The 24341-nt window shown below is 55.4% G+C and overlaps 2 protein-coding genes and 1 long non-coding RNA gene across 3 annotated transcripts in view; 2 read left to right on the top strand and 1 right to left on the bottom strand.

Moving 5' to 3' along the window:
• The window catches only part of GNPTG (N-acetylglucosamine-1-phosphate transferase subunit gamma), a 105384-nt gene that overhangs the window by 19400 nt on the left and 61643 nt on the right, over positions 1 to 24341 (top strand). The window lies entirely within an intron of this gene.
• The window catches only part of UBE2I (ubiquitin conjugating enzyme E2 I), a 395011-nt gene that overhangs the window by 345628 nt on the left and 25042 nt on the right, over positions 1 to 24341 (top strand). The gene's annotated exons all lie outside the window — the stretch shown is intronic.
• Positions 12952 to 22198, bottom strand: LOC126944898 (uncharacterized). Its single transcript, XR_007722218.1, has 3 exons — positions 21842 to 22198; positions 16931 to 17058; positions 12952 to 14001 (listed from the first exon to the last, which is right to left on the bottom strand). It is a non-coding gene; the product is annotated as an uncharacterized LOC126944898 (long non-coding RNA).

Here is a 24341-nt window from a genome sequence, read left to right as displayed (position 1 = left end):
CTGGAGTGCAGTGGCGCGATCTCGGCTCACTGGGTTGAAGCGATGCTCCTGCCTCGGCCTCCCAAGTGGCTGGGATGACAGGCGCCTGTCACCACGCCTTAATTTGTATACTTCATTTTTATTTCACGCGAGGCGCCGTAGCTCTCCTTGCTCACCAGGGGAAGGAGCTTTCAGGACCTCTCGGGCCCCCAGCACCAGGGTCCTCAGGATGATGTGAAGCCCTCGTGCCTGGACCCTCGGCCCAGGGTGGGTTCCTCCTGGAACCTCACTCTTGCTGCCTCAGCCGTGGCCAGCACTCCCTTCCGCCCACAGAGTTTCAGGAAGAGGTCAGAGGACAGTAACGGCAGGTGCTGCCCCATCCCTATCTCTCACTGCAGGGCCCCAGCCCAAGCCCCACCCTGCAGGGTGCAGATGCCCCCAGGCCAACGGAGGGCGGGAGCCTGCACGGGAGTGTCTCCGACATAGAGCAGGACCCGTTCTCCTCCCCTCTGCCAGGACTTCAGTGCCTGCCACTGGTCTGCAGACCTAGGTTTGGGCATGGAGCTGGGGTCACTTAGAGAACAATCAAGGTGAAGGCAGATGCCACCTGTATGGGGGTCTCCCAGTTTCCTCCCACACGCCGACCAGTGGCCCCGATCCCCGCTTCCATCTCTTTTTTCTTTTTCTGAGACAAGGTCTCATTTTATTGCCCAGGCTGGAGTGCAATGGCACAATCTTGGTTCACTGCAACGTCTGCCTCCCAGGCTCAAGCGATTCTCCTGCCTCAGCCTCCCGAGTAGCTGGGATCATAGGCACCCACCACACCCAGCTAATTTTGTATTTTCAGTAGAGACGGGGTTTCACCATATTGGCCAGTCTGGTCTCAAACTCCTGACCTCAGGTGATCCGCCTGCCTCGGCGTTCCACAGTGCTGGGGTTACCGTGCCCGGCCTGCTTCCATCTTCCATCCCTTAAGGCTGCTCACAGAGTCACAGGCTTCCGTCCAGAGAGAGGCATAAACGCCTCAGGCCTGGGGAGCGTCTGTGCCCTGCCACACGTTTCACCCTGACGATAGCCCACAGCAGGCAGGCTCCCGCAAGGGGCTTCGTTCAGAGTCAGATGGACAGCCCCAGGAACACCCCACACCCATTCTTACCCCAACCCCTGCCCACCCAGGCAGCTGCTCCTCTTTCTGGGCCTCAGACACTAAAGGGCTGACCACGGCCCTCGGGGGAAGGGTCGCCATCCCCGCATGGTCCACCCACGTGCAGGGAGGGAGGGCTACTTCTGTGCCTCCGAGGGGACCCAGACGGCCATTCCGTCACCACAGCGTTCCGTTTCTCCCCGGCGTCGGCGTGTCTGCCGTCATCTACATTGATACCAGCGTGGCTGGTCCACGCATTTTACCCCTTGCAGTGTGGATGTCGATATGGTTACACAAGGGATTCATTCATTTCAATTGAAGAGTTTGTAGTTTTTATCTCCAGGTTCTTGCCACCACAAACATAAACAGGACTACCTTTATTTATTTTTTTTTGAGATAGAGTCTCACTCTGTTGCCCAGGCTGGAGTGCAATGGCATGATCTTGGCTCACTGCAGCCTCTGCCTCCCAGGTTCAAGCAATTCTCTTGCCTCAGTCTCCTGAGTAGCTGGGATTACAAGCATGTGCCACCAAACCTGGCTAATTTTTGTATTTTTAGTAGAGACGGGGTTTCACCATGTTGGCCAGGCTGGTCTCGAATTCCTGATTTCAGGTGATCCACCCGCCTCAGCCTCCCAAAGTGCTGGGATTACAGGCGTGAGGCACCGCGCCCGGCAAACAGCACTACCGTTTAGAGTCTTCTGGGGCCTGTTTTTCCTCGGCTCACACAGGGTGGAAATGGCTCGGCCCATCCTGGATTGCAGCCAGCTTGCCCTGTGGGGAGGCTGGAGCCATTTCCATCCTGCCCTCGGCTCTGAGAGTGCCAATCTCCCCGGGTCTCCCCCAGCACCATGCTTTTTAGTTCTCTTCAAGCTGAGAAGCGCAAAGTGGCTCCTTGTGGATGTTTAAATAGCCCATCCACAGCGACCGAGGAGGGTGGTCAGTGTCCAGGTCCTTGACTCTGGCTGCTTCTGTGAACAAGTCTGTCTGCTTTTCTTTTCTTTTCTTTCTTTCTTTCTTTTTTTTTTTTTTTTTTTTTTTTTTTTTTTTTTGAGACAAAGTCTCGCTCTGTCACCGAGGCTGGAGTGCAGTGGCACGATCTCAGTTCACTGCAGTCTGCTTCCTGGGTTCCAGTGATTCCCCTGCCTCAGCCTCCTGAGTAGCTGGGATTACAGGCGGCTGCCATCATGCCTGGCTAATTTTTGTACTTTTAGTAGAGACGGGGTTTCTTTTACCTGGGTAAAAGAAACAGGGTATCTTTCTGATCTTTACAGTGAGCTGAGATCACACCACTGCACTCCAGCCTGGCAACAGAGCAAGCCTCCATCTCAAAAAATAATAATAATAAATAAATAACTTAGAACCCAGAACATGCTATCCAAGAAAACTGCCACCCAAGGCTGAGGGCAATATAAATGCATTTTCAGCCGGGCGCAGTGGCTCAAGCCTGTAATCCCAGCATTTTGGGAGGCCGAGACGGGCGGATCACGAGGTCAGGAGATCGAGACCATCCTGGCTAACACAGTGAAACCCCGTCTCTACTAAAAAATACAAAAAACTAGCCGGGCGAGGTGGCGGGCGCCTGTAGTCCCAGCTACTCGGGAGGCTGAGGCAGGAGAATGGCGTAAACCCGGGAGGTGGGGCTTGCGGTGAGCTGAGATCCGGCCACTGCACTCCAGCCTGGGCGACAGAGCGAGACTCGGTCTCAAAAAAAAATAATAAATAAATAAATAAATAAATGCATTTTCAGGCACAGTGCATCTCGAAGTTTTCATATCGTTTAAAACAGTCTATATAAAACTCTTAAATAAAAGGAAAGACAATTACAGAAAATGTTGCAAGAGGTACATTCAGCAAAGGAAATCAAACAGCGTGATAAAGTTTAATGTTATCTTTTAAAAACTGATAACACTGAAGAAAAAGAGAAAATGTATCCACAGTAACCCAGAATTAACAGTCCAGATGGTATCAACATGCTGGATTCAGGGGACGAAGAAAGGCCAGGGGATGTGAGAGGCTGATAAACTTTCTATCTGATTGAGGGCACACATAGCTGTCTGTTTCAGAAAGGTGAGAAGGGGAAAAAAAGGAGACAAAAATAACTGAATTTATAAAATAATAAGATAATAGGAACCAGTCTGAGTAAATCAATGATTCTAATAAATATGAAAGAGTGAACTTACCAGTTAAAATATTATACAAATATTAGCAAAAAAAAAAAAAAAAAAAAAACTTTAAAAAAAGAGGAAATTAAAAAATACAAGCATGGCCGGGTACAGTGGCTCACATCTGTCATCCCAGCACTTTGGAAGGCTGAGGCCGGAGGATCACCTGAGGTCAGGCGTTTGAGACCAGCCTAACCAACATGGAGAAACCCAGTCTCTACTAAAAATAAAAAAATTAGCCGGGCGTGGTGGCAGGTGCCTGTAGTCCCAGCTACTCGGGAGGTTGAGGCAGGAAAATCGCTTGAACCTGGGAGGTGGAGTTTGCAGTGAGCAGAGATCTCCCCACTGCACTCTAACCTGGGTGACAGAGTGGGACTCCATCTTAAAAAAAAAATAATACAAATATTCATGATGGATATAAAAAACAAATCCAGACATATACTGTTTACAGGAGAGAGAAAAAGAGAGATAGTAAAACAATGTGAAAAGATATTATAGTAGACTACTAGCTGAAAGATGGCATAATTCATTTTTAAAATACAGACGGGGTGTCACTATGTTGCCCAGGCTGGTGCTGACCTCCTGGCCTCGAGGGATCCTCCTGCCTCAGCCTCCCAAGTGCTGAGATGACAGGTTGAGCCAGCGTGCCTGGCCCATTTTAAAAAATAGTTTTCTTAGCTAGATTTTATCAAAATGAAAAACCCTTATCAAAAAATACTCTTAAGAAAATGAAAACAAAGTTACAGACAGGGAGAAAATATTTATTAAAGATACAATGTTTGTATCCAGGAGGTGTAAAGAATTCTCAAAACTCCAGAATGAGAAAACAGAAACGCTTTTAAAAAAGATTTAGGGCTGGGCGCGGTGGCTCACGCCTGTAATCCCAGCACTTTGGGAGGCCGAGACGGGCGGATCACGAGGTCAGGAGATCGAGACCATCCTGGCTAACACGGTGAAACCCCGACTCTACTAAAAAATACAAAAAACTAGCCGGGCGAGGTGGCGGGCGCCTGTAGTCCCAGCTACTTGAGAGGCTGAGGCAGGAGAATGGCGTGAACCCGGGAGGTGGAGCTTGCAGTGAGCTGAGATCCGGCCACAGCACTCCAGCCTGGGCGACAGAGCAAGACTCCGTCTCAAAAAAATAAAATAAAATAAAATAAAATAAATAAATAAATAAATAAATAAATAAATAAAAAAGATTTAAAAGATTTGAATGGCCGGGCGCGGTGGCTCACGCCTGTAATCCCAGCACTTTGGGAGGCCGACGCAGGCGGATCACGAGGTCAGGAGATGGAGACCATCCTGGATAACACGGTGAAACCCCGTCTCTACTAAAAATACAAAAAATTAGCCGGGCGTGGTGGCGGCGCCTGTAGTCCCAGCTAATCAGGAGGCTGAGGCAGGAGAATGACCTCGTTCTAAATCAGCAACTTGGCACCGTGATGCTGAGTACACGGTTTCCTCCCTGGGAGCCTCCGTTGCCCTGTGTGAAGCTTGACGGCTCTCCTGAAATAAAGCCTATGGGGGGCATGGCGCTTCTCCCCTTGCTGGAGCTGGTGCTAGTACCATCTTTCAGTCAATCAACAAATGTCTGTTGAGTTCAGTCTTTAAAACACCTGGCAGATTTTTTTTAGACAGTCTCACTCTGTCGCCCAGGCTGGAGTGCAGTGGCGTGATCTGGCTCACTGCAGCCTCCGCCTCCCGGATTCAAGTGATTCTCCTGCCTCAGCCTCCCGAGCAGCTGGGATTACAGGAGTCAGCCACCACACCCGGCTAATTTTTGTATTTTTAGTAGAGACGGGGTTTCGCCATGTTGGCCAGGCTGGTCTTCAACTCCTGACTTCAGGTGATCTGCTCACCTCGGCCTCGCAAAGTGCGGAGATGACAGGCATGAGCCACTGCGCCCGGCCAAGATTATTTTAAAGACTTGTATTCTCTAGGCCGGGCGCGGTGGCTCAAGCCTGTAATCCCAGCACTTTGGGAGGCCAAGACGGGCGGATCACAAGGTCAGGAGATCGAGACCATCCTGGCGAACCCGGTGAAACCCGGTCTCTACTAAAAAATACAAAAACCTAGCCGGGCGAGGTGGCGGGCGCCTGTGGTCCCAGCTACTCGGGAGGCTGAGGCAGGAGAATGGCGTGAACCCGGGAGGCGGAGCTTGCAGCGAGCTGAGATCCGGCCACTGCACTCCAGCCTGGGTGACAGAGCAAGACCCCGTCTCAAAAAAAAAAAAAAAAAAAAAAAGACTTGTATTCTCTAATCCCAGAACATGCGGGTCCCATTTCTCTGTCTCCCTCCCCGTCTTGGGGGTCACAGTTGTTCTTAGGATGAAAGGGAGTGACACCTGGCGGGGAGGGGACGTTTGTCTTCTCTCCAAGAACCAGAAGGTGTCAAGTGTTGCCTGATGAAAGGTGGAGAAACCTGGCCTCTGGGAGAGTCTCGTCCTCTCTAGGGGTGGAAGTGAAACACTCACGTGGGTGCAGACCAGGGCACGTCAGCGCAGCTGCAGTGGACTTCAGACTCGGTGGGTGTTCTGACATGTCTCACTCTGCGGAGGCTTTGTTCACAGTGCCCTGCGCGGTGTGAGAAACCCCTAAAAACACCGAGATGGAAACGCTCGCTAACGTGCAGGGCGATTTTCTATGATGTGGAGAACACGGGACAGTGTGACTGCTTTGCTCGTCCGCGAGATGGTGAGTGAGGAGATATTCACGGCTCCCGGCACCAAAATCTCCAGAGGCCTTGACCCCCAGACTCTGTGCTGAGTCTCGTGGTGGAGAACCCCCTTCAGCGGCCAGGGACTCACCCAGTGCGCTTCTCGGCCCTGCCGGACAGAGCAGCAGACAGAGATGAAGGAGATAGTGGGAACCGCGGGCCTTACCCAACCCAAGCCGCAGCCCCCTCACCCCGCCCACGTTGCATCACAGCCCACCCGAGGAGCCGACACAGCCCCCAGAGGAAGACGCGGTGGGGCCGACACAGCCTGAGATACGGGGAGAGAATCCCGTGCCCAACTCCGGACAGAGCAGGAGCCTGGTCTCCCTCCTCTGGGTCAGATCTCCCTCCTCCAGGTCAGGTCTCCCTCCTCTGGGTCAGGTCTCCGGCCCTCCCCGGGCCTGCAGGGCTGCATTAGGATGGGGAGTTTGAGGTCAGAGACCAGTCCCAGAAACGCAGAGAGAGGGTGCAGCCCCCAGTCCTCTCCCCCACACCCCAGCAGGCTGGCTCACCGCTTCCCATGACCAGAGCCACCCCAGACCCTGGTTTTCCAGCAAGAGGCACCAGAGGAGGCCTTTGGTCAGTGCCGTGGGCAATCTACAGACAGCACAGCTGGGCCCCAACCCCAGGAAAGGGCAGAGGGATTCAGGGTCCCCTCGGAAGAATCGCCCTTCCCAGGAGAACTCAGCACCCGGCAGACCCCACAGTCAGATAGTTTCAGCCTGAGGCCCCTGCACACGCTGGCTGAGAGTGGGCGGGAAATGAGCAGGATGCCACTCAGGTGGGGCTGTGGGCCACAGGTGGACACCTGGTCCAGCCCGGCCAGCAGCCCTGACCCGTGCTGACCCACTCTGAAGGGAAGGGGCCTGTCTCTGGTGGGCCTGGACCCCCACTCCCTGCAAGGGGGCATCTGTCCTTTCTGACTCTGACCCTGTGGAGGTGCAGGTATGGGCCCTCCCCCAAGGAACGTGTACGTCAGGCCCCCTGGGGCGAGAGAGCACCACCGTGGCCTCTGAATCCCAGGACCTGAGCTTGGAAGGGCTCCCAGAGCAAACACCGCAGCCCACAGCCTGGACCGCAGATTGTAGGGGTGGGAGCCCTGAGCCAAGTTTCAAGGAGATGGAGGCAGAACCCAGCCCCACCCCGCGGGTGGCCCTGACCCTCTTGCAGGCAGGAACAAAGGTGAGGCGCTCTAGAACCTCGGCACATCCCTGTGACCCTGTCATTTCTCTGCCCCCCGGGGGCGCCAGCCTCAGCGTCACCGTCCAGCCCAAGAAGCTCCCACTGGTTAAGCCCCTCAGCTGGTCCAGGGACGCCTGGGACCCCACTCCCAGGCCGTTCCAGTGCACTCTACAGCCGTCCCCACTGCCGGTGACATTGCGCCCATGCGGTCTGTGGACACAGCTCCCTCCCTCCCGCTGTGGAAACCACCACCTTATCCAGCTGGAACCTAAGGCCTGGCCCAGGGCAGACTATTGCCAATGAGGAGGGAGAGGCGAGGGAAGGAGCAGGGAAGTGCCAGCCAGGAAGAGCCCCCACAGCACCCTGGAACCCCCACTGCCCACACCCAGCTCCATGCTGCCCCGAGGAAGGGCCGGAGCTTAGAGACCCCAAGGGAAGCCTCCCCAGCCCTGTGGACAAATGCACTCGGACACACAGAGGCTGCTTTACGCACAGTTTAATCAGAGTCAAGGGCCAGGCTGGGCAGGAGGCAGGAGAGCCGGGCCTCTGCTCCCCACGCACACCCACCTTCCTGGAGACATCAGCCTGCAGAGGCGCCCAGGCCTCTCCCTCGAGAAGGACGGGACGTGGATGAGAGGCAGGAAAGGGCAGCAGAAATGTGGGTCCCAGGCAGAGGACCCCTGGGTGCCAGGATAGTGAGGCTGGAACTGGGGAGGGGCGGAAGGTGTCCACAAGGAAGGCGGGGTCTCCTCCATCACGTGAATGCCCCTGCAGCCCCAGGGAAGGGACGGACGTGCTGGTGGATCCAGGACATGTAGCTCGTCACGCGGGCGTACACGCCGGGGACGTCGCTGTGACCGCAGAAGGTGCCCCAGCTCACCACCCCCACCTGGACCCAGGTGCAGTTCCACCTGCACACCAGGGGGCCCCCGGTGTCGCCCTGTGGGGAGAGACGGCACTCAGCAAGGGCTCCCCATGTGCCTCCCCACGTGTCCGCCCCAGGAGGGGACGGACAGGTCGGTCTGGGGTCTCACCAGGCAGGAGCCGTGGTTCCCGTCCCCGGCACACAGCATGTCGTCCTTGATGAGCTGCTCAGACGGCTCAGTGTGGTTGGAAGGAAAGCGGCGGCAATAGATCTGGTTACAGAGGACTTTGCTCCTGACCTTCACCCTCACCTCCCGCAAGCTGAGGGGCCAGGGCAGTGGTTCTGCAAGGAGAGGCGTGGTGAGGCTCAGGGGCCTGGTGGAGGCAAGGCTGCGGCTTCTCATTTTGTCCAGAGCTGAGGCATACTATTCACTCACAGCTGGGCCTTCCCTGGCCGGGGGTGAGCCCCAAGGCTGCAGTCCCGGGCCCAGGAGCCCGGAACCACAGGCCTCACTCTTAGAAATGACGAGGGGCCGGGCGCTTTGGCCCACGCCTATAACCCTAGCACTTTGGGAGGCCAAGGTGGGAGGATCACTTGAGCCCAGGAGTTCAAGACCAGCCTGGCCAACATGGTGAAACCGCATCTCTACTAAAAATACAACAATTAGCCGAGGGTGGTGGCTGACACCTGTAATCCCAGCTACTCAGGAGGCTGAGGCAAGAGAATCACTTGAACCCAGAAGGCGGAGGTTGCAGTGAGTCGAGATCACACCACTGCACTCCAGCCTGGATGACAGAGAGAGACTCTGTCTCAAATAAAATAAAGTAAAAATAAAATAAAATAAAATAAAATAAAATAAAATAAGCCAGGCATGGTGGCGCACACCAGTAGTCCCAGCTATTCAACACTTGGAAGGCTGAGGTGGGAGGATCACTTGAGCCCAGGAGTTTGAGACCGGCCTGGGCAACACGATGAAACCCCGTCCCTACGAAAAGAAACAAAGTCAGCCGGGTGTGGTAGCTCACGCCTGTGGTTCCAGCTACCTGGGAGACTGAGGTGGGAGGATCACTTGAGCCTGGGAGTTAGAGGCTGTAGTGAGCTATGACCGCACCATTGCACTCCAGCCTGGGCGACACAGCATAACCCTGCCTCAAAAACAAGTTTTTAAATAAAAAATTTTTAAAAAAGAAACTGTTTGGGAAAAGCACGGGACTGGGACTCCGCCTGGACCGCGTTGTGGTGGGAATGAGGCTCCAGCGGCTGACGCGCTGCGGGGCCCAGGCCGAGTCCCCCGCCTCCCGTAGCTCATGGTTTATTTGCTGCAAAGGAAGAGCAGGCAACTGAGTGTGACGCTGAGGATGGAGTAAACTCACAAAATGCCTGTTGGGAGGTGGACAGGAGCACCCGCATGTCACAACCCCAGAACTTGCCACTGTGACCTTATTTGGGAAAAGACCTTTGCAGACAGAATTAAGACGAGGTCATGGCCGGGCGCGGTGGCTCAAGCCTGTAATCCCAGCACTTTGGGAGGCCGAGATGGGTGGATCACGAGGTCAGGAGATCCAGACCATCCTGGCGAACACAGTGAAACCCCGTCTCTACTAAAAAATACAAAAAAAAAAAAAAAAACTAGCCGGGCGAGATGGCGGGCGCCTGTAGTCCCAGCTACTCGGGAGGCTGAGGCAGGAGAATGGTGTAAACCCCGGAGGCGGAGCTTGCAGTGAGCTGAGATCCGGCCACTGCACTCCAGCCCGGGCGACAGAGCGAGACTCCGTCTCAAAAAAAAAAAAAAAAAAAAAAAAAAAAAAGACGAGGTCATGTTAAATTAGAGACATCCTAAATACAGCACCCAGTGTCCATACAGGAGAAGGGAGAGGGGAGCCTGGAGAAACACGGCTGCAAGCCCAGGGGCATGGGGATGGGCAGAGATCCCAGAAGCCGAGAAGGCATGGAACGGATTCTCCCTCGGGCCCTCTGAAAGAAACCAGCCCTGCCCACGCCTGGAGTTTGGACGTTTCACCTCCAGAGCCGTGAGATAAACAATTCCTGCTGCTCTGAACCACCTGGCCTGTGGTCACCCGTCTCAGCAACAGCAGGAAGCCATCCGGGTGCATCTGGAGCCCAGGCCCGCACCGACATTCCAGGCCATCTCCCCACATCCCACCCAAGGGGCTCTGTTCCTGACCTCCATGTCCAATGTCACCCCAGCCGGTCACCCAGCAGGTCTTCCCCGAGGGCACGTCCAGGGAGGCAGGCGGGAGTGAGACCGGGTGGACGAGCTCAGACAGCGGCACTGGGGCCTCCAGCTTCAGCAGGGCGATGTCCGCACCACCCTGGGCAGACAGGCTCTTGTTGTACCGGGGATGACGGACGATCTCAACCACCTTCGTCGGCTGGTCGTCCTCATAGAGCCTCAGCTGCCCGACCTGTACCCTGAACGCACAGGCCTCCAGCTCCTCCCTGGAGAGAGGAACGGGCACCTCTCAGAGCAAGGCTGGATGCTCAGGACCGGGGCTTTCCCTGAATCCCGGGAGGGGCCCCCGGCACACAGGACACCTGCCCGTCCCCACCCCCACTCCCACCCGCCGAGGGGACGGCAGGCTCCACTCACGGCTCGAGGCAGTGGGCGGCGGTCAGCACCCACTCTGGGTGGATGAGGGAGCCCCCGCAGATGTGCTCCCACAGGCCCTTCTCCATGCTGTAGAATCTCAAGCTGACCTGCCAGGGGAACCTCCTGGCCGAGACGTCGCAACCCCCGACGATGCCCACCAGCTCACGCCCCGCGCCGGGCTCTGGGGAGGCAAGGGAGGGGCGTGAGGGGGCCGGACGAGGGTCTTCCCAGGGCTCAGGGGCACCAGGAAAGACTGGCAATCAGACGGTCCCCACGCCCCCGGCAGGGCTGGCGCTCTGAGCCCAGGGCGGGGGGTGGGGTCCCGGGCAGAGGGGGCATTGGGTGGGGTGGACTCGCCTGGATTCCCGGGCACAGAGCCCCCCAGGCAGGGGAGGGTCAGGAGCAGCAGCCACAGCATCTGTGGGGAGAAAGCCAGGCTTGGGGTGAGGAGATCTGAGCCCCAGCTGGGGTCTGGGAATGGAGAGGGGGGTTCGGAGTGGGCGGCTTACCCGTGCCCCCGGTCTCTCTGCCTCTTCCCTGGCGTCTCTGGGAGCCCATTTATCTCTCCTACAGAGGAAGTGGGTGGGCAGGGAAGCCCCTCCTGGGCACATTCAGAATGCTGAGAGCAGGTGGGGCCAGGCGCTGAGTCCCACTGGGTGGCACTGGGTCCAGGGCACAGAACTGCAGTGTGTGAACCGTGGCCATCGGAGCTGCAGGGGTGGGAGGCAGCCCCGGTGGCAGGGGGGGGGTCTGAGAAATGGTCAACGCCTCAAAGAGAAGCAGCAGCGACACCCCAGCTAGGGAGGGAGGAAGGGAGGGATGCGTGTGTTAAAGCATAGCCCGTTCCTGTTCTCTGGCCAGGTCCCCTCCTCACCCTCACCGGGGACACCCACCGTCCTTGGGAGTGAAGGATTCACTTCCTGGTGCCTGGAGCCCGTTCTCCTCTTTGGCCCAAAATATCCGCCTCCCCAAAATAACCCTTAGTGCCTCCTATCTCACGACGGCCTCGGGCTGCGAGAACCAGCTCCAGGAGAGTGCAAGTCACCAGCCAGGGAGAGAAGGGGACAAGCCCAGGGCGCACCGAGCCGCCCGGTCCCCGACCTCTCTCTGGACCTTCCACTGCCCGGAGGTGCTGGGGCGGGAGCAAGAAAACCTGACCCAGTCTGGCCTTGTCAGCAGCTCCGAGGAATGAGGACTTGACATCCCTTTAGTCTGTTTCCAAGACCCCGAAGCTCACCCATGGGAGAGGGTCATGAGGACCCAGGAGCCCTTCCCCGCCGAACCCCCAGCACCAGTGTCCCCAGAACATCAGGATGCTGCTGGAGGTGACTGTCCCAGCGCTGGTTCCCCTGTGGAGACCCCACCTGGCCGCTCTCAGCCTCACCCAACACCCTTCTTGGCCCTGCTGGACACGGAGCTACAGACAGAGATGAAGGAGGCAGAGGGAGCCGCAGGCATTACCCAACCTGACCCCCAGCCCCCGCCCCCCACCCACGTTGCATCATAGCCGACCCGAGGAGCCGCAGCCCCCAGAGGAAGACGCAGTGGGGACGACGCAGCCTGAGATACAGGGAGAGAACCCAGTGCCGGACCCTGGACAGAGCAGGAGCCTGGTCTCCCTCCCCGGGGCCGTGTCTCCCTCCTCCGGGTCAGGTCTCCCTCCCCCGGGCCTGGTCTCCCTCCCCCGGGCCTGGTCTCCCTCCCCCGGGCCTGGTCTCCCTCCTCCAGGTCAGATCTCCCTCCCCCGGGCCAGGTCTCCCTCCCCCGGGCCTGGTCTCCCTCCCCCGGGCCTGGTCTCCCTCCTCCAGGTCAGATCTCCCTCCCCCGGGCCAGGTCTCCCTCCCCCGGGCCTGGTCTCCCTCCTCCAGGTCAGGTCTCCCTCCCCCGGGCCTGGTCTCCCTCCCCCGGGCCTGGTCTCCCTCCTCCAGGTCAGGTCTCCCTCCCTTGGGCCTGGTCTCCCTCCTCGGGGCCTGGTCTCCCTCCTCAGGGTCAGGTCTCCAGCGCCCTCCCCCGGCCTGCAGGGCTGCGTTAGGATGGGGAGTTTGAGCTCAGTTAGAGACCAGCCATAGAAACGCAGAGAGAGGCTGCAGCGCCGCCCGCAGCCCTCTCCCCGCGCTCTCTCCTCCCTGCCCGCACAGCCAGCAGCCTGCTCCAGCTCTCTGTGTCCCACGGCCACGGTGGCATCCTCCAGGTCTGGGAGCGACACCAAATGCACGCGGATCTGCTGCAACCTCAGGTCTTGCCTCCTCAGAATAAAAATTCGACTGAGGGGCAGACGTCAGAAGGAGAGACTGAGGCAAGTTTTAGAGCAGGAGTGACAGTTTATTAAAACGCTTTAGAGGCCGGGTGCGGTGGTTCACGCCTGTAATCCCAGCACCATGAGAGGCCAAGGTGGGAAGACCACTTAAGGCCAGGAGTTCGAGACCAGCCTGGCCAAGGTAGTGAAATCCTGCCTCTACTAAAAATACAAAAATTAGCCGGGCGTGGTGGCACATGCCTGTAATCCCAGCTACTTGGGAGGCTGAGGCAGGAGAATTGCTTGAACCTGGGAGGCACAGGTTGCAGTGAGCCGAGATCACACCACTGCACTCCAGCTTGGGTGACAGAGTGAGAACCTGTCTCAAAATAATAATAATAATTAAGAAAGAAAAGTGAGCAGCTTTAGAGCAGGAACAAAATGAAGGCAAGTACACTTGGAAAAGGCCCAAGCAGGCAACTCAAAAGGCTAGTGTGCAGTTCGACCTTTGACTTGGGGTTGTTTTTTTGAGACGGAGTCTCGCTCTGTCACCCAGGCTGGAGCGCAGTGGTGCCATCTCGACTCACTGCAAGCTCCACCTGATGGGTTCAAACGATTCTCCTGCCTCAGCCTCATAATTAGCTGGGATTACAGACATGCATCACCACGCCCAGCTATTTTTTATATTTTTAGTAGAGACGGGGTTTCACCATGTTGGCCAGGCTGGTCTTGAACTCCTGACCTTGTGATCCGCCTGCCTTGGCCTCCCACAGTGCTGGGATGACAGGCGTGCTCCCGGGGTCTCGCATCCCTTCTCTGTGATTCCTCCCATGGGTGGGCTGTCCGCGTGTGCCGTGGTCTGCTAGCGCTCGGGACGGGAGCGTGTGTGGTGCGTTGGCTGGAGCTGTGCTTGTGCTCACTTGAGATGCTCTTCATGACCAGCTGCAGATCCCTTGAAGGCCACAGACCAGTTAAACTCCGCCATTTTGCTTCTTAGTGGGCCTGCTCCGGCCCGCTCGCCCAGCTCCGGAGATCGTACTGGGAAGCGGCTGATCACGTTTCAGGTGTTTGCTCTCTGCTGGGAGACTGTCGTTCCCTGGTGCCAGCTGCAACAAGTATTATGTTAGCGAGGCAGCTAACAACCGCCTGACCATCACCCGAAGGTCTCCCGACATCCTGGTGTGTGGGAGGGGAGCCCTCTCCTGACCTGCCCATGCCTGACCGGTTGCTGCTGTCACAGGCCCAGCAATCGTAAGTGACCAGCAGGACACGTTCCTGTGACGAACAGCCACACTCGGTGAAGTTTGTTTCCCACCCAAAATCTCCTTCCTCTGGAAACCTGGGTGGGCGCCGCTCAGCCCCTTGGTCTGGCTCTCGGTCCCTCCCAGTCCTTCTCTCTTGCTTCCTCCCTCACCGTGGGATACCCTGGCTCCCCATTGGCCTTCCACCACCATGGGTGGTTCCCGAGGCCTCCCCAGAAGCCAAGCAGATACTGACACCATGCCCGTGCAGCCTGCAGAACTACAAGCCTCTGTTCCCTCTCCTTTTCTCTTTTTTTTTTTTTTTGAGATGGAGTCTTGCTCTGTCGCCCAGGCCAGAGTGCAGTGGCATGATCTCAGCTCACTGCAGCCTCTGCCTCCTGGGTTCAAGTGATTCTCCTGCCTCAGCCCCTGGAGTAGCTGGGACTACAGGCACACGCCACCACACCTGTCTAATTTTGTATTTTTAGTAGAAACGGGGGTTTCACCCTGTTGGCCAGGCTGGTCTCGAACTCCCGACCTCAAGTGATCCGCCCACCTCGGCCTCCCAAAGTGCGGGGATTACAGGCGTGAGCCACCGTGCCCAGCCTGACTTTCCTTTCTCCTCTCTTTTCCTTTTCCCAGGCTATTGCTCTGTCACCCAGGGACCTGATCTCAGCTCATTCAATCTCTACCTCCCAGGCTCAAGCCGTCCTGTCCTCAGCCTCCAGAGTAGCTGGGACTACAGGTGTGCGCTACCACGCCCAGCTAATTTTCTTTTTTTTTTTTTTTTTTTTTTTTTTTGAGGTGGAGTCTCGCTCTGTTGCCCAGGCTGGAGTGCAGTGGTGCAATCTCCGCTCACTGCAAGCTCCGCCTCCCGGGTTCACGCCATTCTCCTGCCTCAGCCTCCCGAGTAGCTGGGACTACAGGCGCCCGCCACCGCGCCCGGCTAATAGTTTGTATTTTTAGTAGAGATGGGGTTTCACTGTGTTAGCCAGGATGGTCTCGATCTCCTGACCTCGTGATCCACCCGTCTCGGCCTCCCAAAGTGCTGGGATTACAGGCTTGAGCCACTGCGCCCGGCCTAATTTTCTTATTTTTAGCAAACACAGGGTTTCACTGTGTCACCCAGGATGGTCTCAAACTCCTCAGCTCAAGATTCTCCCACCTCGGCCTCCCAAAGTACTGGGATTACAGGTGTGACTCACTGCCTGCACAGTGGGTCCGGTGTGGTGGCTCATGCCTGTAATCCCAGCACTTCAGAAGGCTGAAGCGAGAGGATCACTTGAGGTCAGGAGTTTGAGATCAGCCTGGGCTGCACTTTGAGACCCCATCTTTTTTTTTTTTTTTTTTTTTTTGAGACAGAGTCTCACTGTCGCCCAGGCTGCAGTGCAATGGCGCGATCTCGGCTCACTGCAACCTCCGTCTCCCAGGTTCAATCAAATCTCCTGCCTCAGTCTCCCGAGTAGCTGGGACTACAGGCGCCCACCACCACGCCAGGCTCATTGTTTGTATTTTTAGTAGAGACAGGGTTTCACCATGTTGGTCAGGCTGGAGACCCTATCTCTTAAAAATATAAATTAAAAATTAGGCTCGGTGGCACGCACCCGTGGTCTTAGCTACTTGGGAGGCTGAGGCGAGAGAATGGCTGTGTTACGGGAAAGGGGTCCCGATCCAGACCCCAAGAGCGGGTTCTTGGATCTCTCACAAGAAAGAATTCAGGGCGAGTCCATAGAGTAAAGTGAAAACAAGTTTATTAGGAAGTAAAGGAGTAAAGAATGGCTACTCTGGCCGGGCGCGGTGGCTCGTGCCTGTAATCCCGGCACTTTGGGAGGCTGAGGCAGGCAGGTCATGAGGTCAGGAGTTCGAGACCAGCCCGGCTAACACACTGAAACCCTGGCTCTACTAAAAATACAAAAAATTAGCCGGGCGTGGTGGCGGGCGCCTGTAAACCCAGATACTCAGCTAGGCTGAGGCAGGAGGATGCCAAGAACCCAGGAGGCAGAGGTGGCAGTGAGCCGAGATCATTCCACTGCACTCCAGCCTGGGTGACAGTGCAAGACTCCATCTCCAAAAAAAAAAAGAATGGCTACTGCATAGACAAAGCAGCCCCGAGGACCACTGGTTCTCTGTTTTTGTGGTTATTTCTTGATGATCTGCGAAACGAGGGGTGGATGATTCATACCTCCCCTTTTTAGACTGTGTATGGTGACTTCCTGACATTGCCATGGCGCTGGTGGGAGTGTGGCAGTGAGGACAACCAGAGGTCACTCTCGTCGCCATCTTGGTTTTGGTGGGATTTGGGCGGCTCCTTTGCTGCACCCTGTTTTATCAGCAAGGTCTTTATGACCTGTATCTTGTGCTGACCGCCTGCCTGTCTCACCCTGTGACTCAGAATACCATAACTGTCTGGGAACACGGCCCCATAGGTCCCAGTCTCATGTTACCCAGCCCCATTCAAGACGGAGTTGCTCTGGTTCACATGCCTCTGACAGCTTGAGCCCAGGAGGTTGGCGCTGCCCTGAGCCATGACTGCACCACTACACTCCAGCCTGGCAGGCAGGGCTACACTCTATCTCTAAAAAAAAAAAAAAAAAAAAAAATTCCAGGAACATGAAGATAATGAGTGACGGTTACATTGTGCGTCTTGTGGCAACATTGTAGGTAATTTATCACCTAGCCTGAAACTACAGGGAAAGAAACGCAAATGCCCTGAAACAGTTTCCCGCCTGGCACGGTGAGGGGACTTCACACGCCTCCTGCTCAGGCCTCTCTGGGCCTGACCCAGGTCACAGACCTCACGTTTCCCAGCCTGCTCTGAGCCACTTTTCTTTCTCACATCCATGAGGTGGGCTTGGTGCACTTTTCTGAACCTCACCCTGAGTATCTCTTCATCTGCCCGCTCATTTTTATCCTCTAAGACATCTGCAAAGCAAAAATAAAATTATAAGCCCTCAACCAGCAAAACGGACCACTCCTCTCCTCCAAGGGGATTCTGAAGCGGCTCAAAACACTAGTTCAGGCCACGCTGGGAAAGGGGATTGGAAACGCCTCATTACACCCTCCTCCCTTTGGGATTCAGGCACTGCTGACCAGCCTTAACATTAAAACAGAGATCTTTTTTTTTTTTTTTTTAGAGGGAATCTCACTCTGTTGCCCAGGCTGGATTGCAGTGGCATGATCTTGGCTCACTGCAACCTCCGCCTCCCGGGTTCAAGCGATTCTCATGCCTCAGCCTCCTAAGTAGCTGGGATTACAGGTGCCCACCATCATGCCCGGCTAATTTTTGTATTTTTAGTAGAGATAGGGTCTTGCCATGTTGCCCAGGCTGGTCTCAAACTCCTGATCTTAAGTAATCTGCCCATCTTGGCCTCCCAAAGTGCTGACATTACAGGTGTGAGCCACCACGCCCAGACCCAAAATGTATTTCTTCGATATATTTTTTAATGGCCCTGCAAAGCTGCCTCTTGTGGGCGAAATTTACGTTTTGTAGAGAATTGTCTTCCCTTACTAGGCTTTTTTTTTTTTTTTTTTTTTTTTTTTTTTGAGATGGAGTTTCGCTCTTGTTGCCCAGGCTGGAGTGCAGTGGCGCGATCTTGGCTCACCGCAACCTCTGCCTCCCAGGTTCAAGCAATTCTCCTGCCTCAGCCTCCCGAGTAGCTGGGACTACAGGCGCCTGCCACCACACCCAGCTAATTTTGTATTTTTAGTAGAGACGGGGTTTCTCCATGTTGGTCAGGCTGGTCTCAAACTCCCGACCTCAGGTGATCTGCCTGCCTCAGCCTTCCAAAGTATTAGGATTACAGATGTGAGCCACTGCGCCCAACCCTTACTAAGTATTTTCAGGAGCGTCTAGCACCTTTTAAGGTCTGGTAAGAGACATTTGCCATCTATTCTCTCTGAAGCCTGTTACCTGGAGGCTTCATCTACATAACAAGAACCTTGGTTTCACGATTCTGTGACTTTAGCCCCATTTTTTTCTGCAGACTTCAACTCTTTAGGCAAAATTTAACTCTTTCAACCAACTACCAGCCAGGAAATCTTTGAATCCACCTATGACCGGGAAGCTCCCCTCAGACATCCCACCTTTCCAGACTGAACCAACGTGCACCTTACATGTATTGACTGATGTCTGCCTATAACTTTGGTATCCCTAAAACATATAAAACCAAGCTGGAGACCAGATGAGTGGCTCACACCTGTATCCCAGCACTTTGAGAGGCCGAGGTGAGCAGATCACTTGAGGTCAGGAGTTTGAGACCAGCCTGGCCAACATGGGGAAATACCATCTCTATTAAAAATACAAAAAAAAAAGCTGGGCACAGTGGCTCACGTCTGTAATCCCAGCACTTTGAGAGGCTGAGGAGGGTGGATCACTTGAGGTCAGGAGTTCAAGACCAGCCTGGCCAACATGGCGAAACCCTGTCTCTACTAAAAATACAAAAATTAGCCATGCGTGGTGGCACACGTCTGTAATCCCAGCTACTTGGGAGGCTGAGGCAAGAGACTTGCTTGGACCTGGGAGGCAGACGGTGCAGTGAGCCAAGTAGCCAAGTAGATTACAGGTGCCCGCCATCACGCCTAACTTTTGTATTTTTACTGTAGACAGGGTTTCACCATGTTGCTGAGGCTGGTCTTGAACTCCTGACCTAGCGATCCGCCCGCCTCGGCCTCCCAAAATGTTGGGAATACAGGCTTGAGCCACCGTGCCCGGCCTCAAGACAATTTACATCTCTAGAAGGGTGCGTCTCATGGATGGAGCAATGGCGACGGCACACTTGAACAAGGGAGGTAAAGGGGTTCTTATCCCTGACACAGGTAGCCCCTACTGCTGTGTCGTTCCCCTATCGGCTGGGGTTGGACCGCACAGTCTAAGCTAATTCCAGCTGGCTATTTTAAAGAGAGCAGGGGTACGAGTCGGAGTGGCAGAGTGAGTAGTCTGGCGGGAAGGATGGTTACAGAACAGGTGACTCAGGATGAGTCAGGGCGGAGCAGGTGACCAGGGGTGACTCGGGTCAAAGCAGGTGACCGGGGAAGAGATGTGAGCTACTGATTAGAACTGGTGGGAAAGTTGTTTACTGAAACTAGAGGCAAAGGGGCAAAGAGAACCAGGAAGTTAAACTTTAAAACGGAGAATCAAAGAATAAGAAAGCTGAACTAACTCACATGCTGATGCTTTGAAGAGAAACTCGGAGTTCACTGTATTTAACACAGTGAGCTGAGATGGCCTCGCTGCACCCCAGGTGGCGACAGGACAAGACTCTCTCCAGAAAAAAAAAAAAAAAAAAAAAAAAAAAAAACCCAGCTGCAGCCCAGCCACCTTCACAGGTTCTCAAGACATCCTGAGGCTGTGTCACGGCCAAATCCTTAACCTTGGCAAAATAAGCTTCTAAATCGATTGAGACCTATCTCGAATACTTTTTGGCTTACATGTCATTTGTAATAAATCTGTAATAGTAAATAAAGCATTTCCATGAGTTCCATGAGCCACTCTAGCAAATCGTTGGACCCAAGAAGGGGGTCCTGGGAATGGCCTATTTGTAGCCAGGTCAGACAGAAATCGTGGGTGACCCACGGGTAACCATGGTCCGATGCCTGGCAGGTCAGTGTGCCAATCCCAAGGGCTGAAGGGCTGTAGCAGAGAAGGTTTTTTTTTTTTTTTAAGACAGAGTCTTGCTCTTGTTGCCCAGGCTGCAGTGCAGTGGCATGGTCTCGGCTCACTGCAACCTCCGCCTCCTGGGTTCAAGCGATTCTCCTACCTCAATCTCCTGAGTAGCTGGGGTTACAGGTGCCCGCTACCACGCCCAGCTAGTATTTGTATTTTTAGTAGAGATGGGGTTTCACCATGTTGGCCAGGATGAGGATGGTCTCAATCTCTTGACCTCATGATCCGCCTGCCTCGGCCTCCCAAAGTGTTGGGATTACAGGCGTGAGCCACCGCACCCAGCCTAAAATTCTTTTTTTTTTTTTTTTTTGAGACGGAGTCTCGCTCTGTCGCCCAGGCTGGAGTGCAGTGGCCGGATCTCAGCTCGCTGCAAGCTCCACCTCCCGGGTTCACGCCATTCTCCTGCCTCAGCCTCCCAAGTAGCTGGGACTACAGCTGCCCGCCACCACGCCCAGCTAATTTTTTTGTATTTTTAGTAGAGACGGGGTTTCACCGTGTTAACCAGGATGGTCTCGGTCTCCTGACCTCGTGATCCACCCACCTCGGCCTCCCAAAGTGTTGGGATTACAGGCGTGAGCCACTGCGCCCAGCCTTTTCTTTACAGATGCATATATCCCCCCACAAAAGATGACTTTGCAGGGCCATTTCAAAATAGTTTTTGTTTTGTTTGTGTGTGTTTTTTTTTTTTTTTGAGATGGAATCTTGCTCTGTCCCCCAGGCTGGAGTGCAGCGGTGCGATCTCGGCTCACTGCAAGCTCCGCCTTCTGGGTTCACGCCATTCTCCTGCCTCAGCCTCCAGAGTAGCTGGGACTATAGACTCCTGCCACCGTGCCCGGCTAATTTTTTGTATTTTTAGTACAGATGGGGTTTCACCATGTTAGCTAGGATGGTCTCGATCTCCTGACCGTGTGATCCGCCTGCCTCGGCTTACCAAAGTGCTGGGATTATAGGTGTGCACCACCGCGCCTGGCCTCTTTTTAGTTTTTTGTAGAGATGGGATCTCACTGTTTCCCAAGCTGGTCTCGAACTCCTGGGTGCAAATGATCCTCCCACCTGAGCCTCTCAAAGTGCTGGAATTCTAGGTGTGAGCTGTCGTGTCTAGCCTGAGAAAGGGGAACCCTTGTGTGGATGTATTAATTTCCTGCCACTGCTGTAACACATTACCACAAACATGGTGGCTTAAAACAATGGAAGTTATTTATGTGTTTATGTCCTGTCCTGTCTTCTTGGCATGATGGCTGTGCCACTCCCTGCTGCCTCCATGGCCGTGCTGTCCCCTCCTGCTTGCGTCCCCTCTGTGGAACCCTCTTTTTTTTTTTTTTTTTCAGATGGAGTTTCGCTGTGTCACCCAGGCTGGAGTGCAATGGCGTGATCTCCGCCTCCCAGGTTCTAGCAATTCTTGAGCCTCAGCCTCCCAAGTAGCTGGGATTCCAGGTCACCACGCTCGGCTGATTTTTGTAGTTTTAGTAGAGACAGGGTTTCACCATGTGACCCAGGCTAGTCCCAAACTCCAGACCTCACACGATCTGCCTGTCTTGGCCTCCTAGTGCTGAGCTGACAGGCGTGAGCCCCCGTACCCAGCGAGCCCCTCTTATTGGAAAGACATATAAGATCCCATTCAGGGCCCACCTGGATAATCTCCTCTCAGCACCCTTAACTGAATCACATCATGTGCTACATGAGACACAAAGGTTCCGGGAACTCAGACATGGACATATCTCTGGGGAGCCACCACTGAGGAGGGGACAAGAGTGCACCAACCCCTTGGAAGATAATCTAGCCACACTTAGTGACATTAGGGGTACTTGTGTCCCCTCCTGGGCAGACTGCCCAGAGAGATTTCTCACACAGAAGAAGACCAGGTACCATTTGAACAGGAGTGTATCTGGAGATGGGGTGGGAGGAGGCCACAGACCGGGTAAGCTCAGTGCTGCGGGACAGGAAGACACCCCCAAACAAGAATCCTTGCCACAGGCTCTGCTCCGGGGGAACTGACGGGAGACCAGGACCTAGAGCAAACCCTGGGAAAGGTGCCCAGCTCACCCTGCATTCGAGTCCTGCCAGGGAACACGGCAACGAAGGGTGTGATGGCCCCAAGTGGATTTCACAGCACCGGGGAATCCGAGAGGTTCCGTCCAATTGCCGGATCCCGGCACCAGGAGCACGGGCCCTGGTTTTTCCTCCAGGTCCCAAGGCCAGCAGGGTTTCTCCTTCGATGGTCCTTCTGCCTGTCCTCCAGGGCTCCCTCCTCCTCTCCCCCAGCACAGCAGGCTGCCCCAGCTGCCTGCCTCCTTCACTGGGTGCCCCCCCCGCACCCCTGTACCCCCAGGTGGGAGGACTACTGGACGGCCAGCGGCCAAACCTACGCGTGTGACCTGCAGTGTATTTCACCGCAGTAGGTGAAACCTGAGAACCGCGGGGGCAAAGGTAGAACTTTTTTTTTTCCTTTCATGTTTAGTCCTGCAGAGAGGACTTTTATTTACTAAGTGAAATCATTTTTCCCTCTCAAGCTCTAAGTCTGTTTGATTCAGCCAACTGAATCCAGACATTTCCAGTCAATGGCCCCCATGGTTCTGGCTGGTTCATTCATTCATTCATTCATTCATTCCACGGATAACTCACTAAGCACACACCACAGGTCAGGCACTGCTCCAGACACCAAGAATACAGCAGTGAACGCACAGGCAAATGTCCCTGCTCTCCTGGATCCACAAGAGGGCACGACCCAGGAAACACGTTTCAGAGCCACATTACCTGAGCCTCCAAAAGGTTGAGAAATGCTGTGTAGCTAATACACCCCGAAATGCCTGCACCAAGTGAGTACATCTGTGTACATCTGCTCCAGCACACACACGTATGTAAGTGGGTGTAAATGTGAGCGATTTCTGTAGCCCTGAAAGCCCATCGAAGAAGCTGAAGTTTGTTTAAAAAAAAAAAAAATTAACAGTGCCCAGGGCGGGGCGGGGAGTGTCGGGCACGGTGGCTCACGTCTGTAATCCCAACACTTTGGGAGGCTGAGGTGGGCAGATCACCTGATGTCAGGAGATGGAGACCAGCTCTGGCCAACATGGCAAAACCCCATCTCTACTAAAACTACAAAAAACGAGCCAGGCATGGTGCTGCACGCCTGTAATCCCAGCTACATGGGAGGCTGAGGCAGGAGAATCACTTGAACCCGGGAGGCAGAGACTGCAGTGAGCCGAGATCGCGCCATTGCACTCCAGCCTGGGTAACAAGAGCGAAACTCAGTCTCAAAAAAAAAAAAAAAAAAACCGGCCGGGCGCGGTGGCTCAAGCCTGTAATCCCAGCACTTTGGGAGGCCGAGACGGGCGGATCACGAGGTCAGGAGTTCGAGACCATCCTGGCTAACACGGTGAAACCCCGTCTCTACTAAAAAATACAAAAAATTAGCCGGGCAAGGTGGCGGGCGCCTGTAGTCCCGGCTACTCGGGAGGCTGAGGCAGGAGAATGGCGTAAAAACCCGGGAGGCGGAGCTTGCAGTGAGCTGAGATCCGGCCACTGCACTCCACCCTGGGCGACATAGCGAGACTCCGTCTCAAAAAAAAAAAAAAAAAAAAAAAAAAAAAAACCAAAGTGTCAGGCTACCTTGCTAAGAAACTGAAGTTTCCCAAGCTGGCTTCAGATGGCGGCTGCGGCATCCAACCGACCGTCCACGCACATGGGAATCCCAGGAGCTCAACCCCGCCTGGCTGCAGCCCCATGTCAGGAGACCTGGTCCAACCTGCTGCCCCGCCTCCCCACGCCCCTCCTGCTGGGTGAGGTGAGGGCTGAGAGCCCAGACGCCCTGGTGTGTGACTCTGTAGAGGAGTGACTGCGGGTCTGTCTGCCCTGCCTCAAACATCTCAGACACCAGTCACTGCCCCACTGTCCTGGCCAAAGTGTGTCCTTTGTGCCCCAACACAAGCACAGCCCACTCGGCAGGCGGGGTCTGGGCTCAGGCATCCGACGTCCCTGGAGGGGTCCCCACAGGCTCAGCGCTGAGCCTTTCCCGGGGGCAGCCCTACACTGACACCCCCACTCCAGGGCCATGGCCGTGTCCCCTGAGGCACCAGCGTTTCCCGGCAGGGCCACCAGGGGGCGGCAGGCAGCCCGGGAGGCCGACTGACCCGGTGCCCCGCCTGGGTGGACACAATGCGCTGGAGTCCCGCCTGGATGGACACGATGCGCTGGGTCCCGCCTGGGTGGACACGATGCGCTGGGTCCCGCCAGACCTCCCCGCAGCTCTCTCTGCCCGGCTGGCCGTCTGTTCAGCCCTGTTGACAAACCTCCCCTGGTCTCCTGCTCCAGCGTCCACCCCGCCGCAGGCCCCTCTGCTGACCCCTGCTGCCGTCGCTTGGGTCCCGGCACAGCCTTCTTGCCTCTGCCCGCCCCGTCCCTGGCTGCCTCCCCCATGGGGGTTCACGCACCTGCACAGCCTGGACAGTCAGGTCTACACTGCACCGGGTCCCAGGCTCCTGGTGCCCAACAGGACCTAACCTGAGCTCCCCGCCTGACCCCCGGCCACCCAGACCTGCAGACCTGG

This window comes from Macaca thibetana, chromosome 20 (genome assembly GCF_024542745.1).
Source record: "Macaca thibetana thibetana isolate TM-01 chromosome 20, ASM2454274v1, whole genome shotgun sequence".
Lineage (NCBI taxonomy): Eukaryota > Metazoa > Chordata > Mammalia > Primates > Cercopithecidae > Macaca > Macaca thibetana.
Note: the sequence above shows the minus strand (reverse complement) of the source record. Positions and strands in the feature narration are given on the sequence as shown.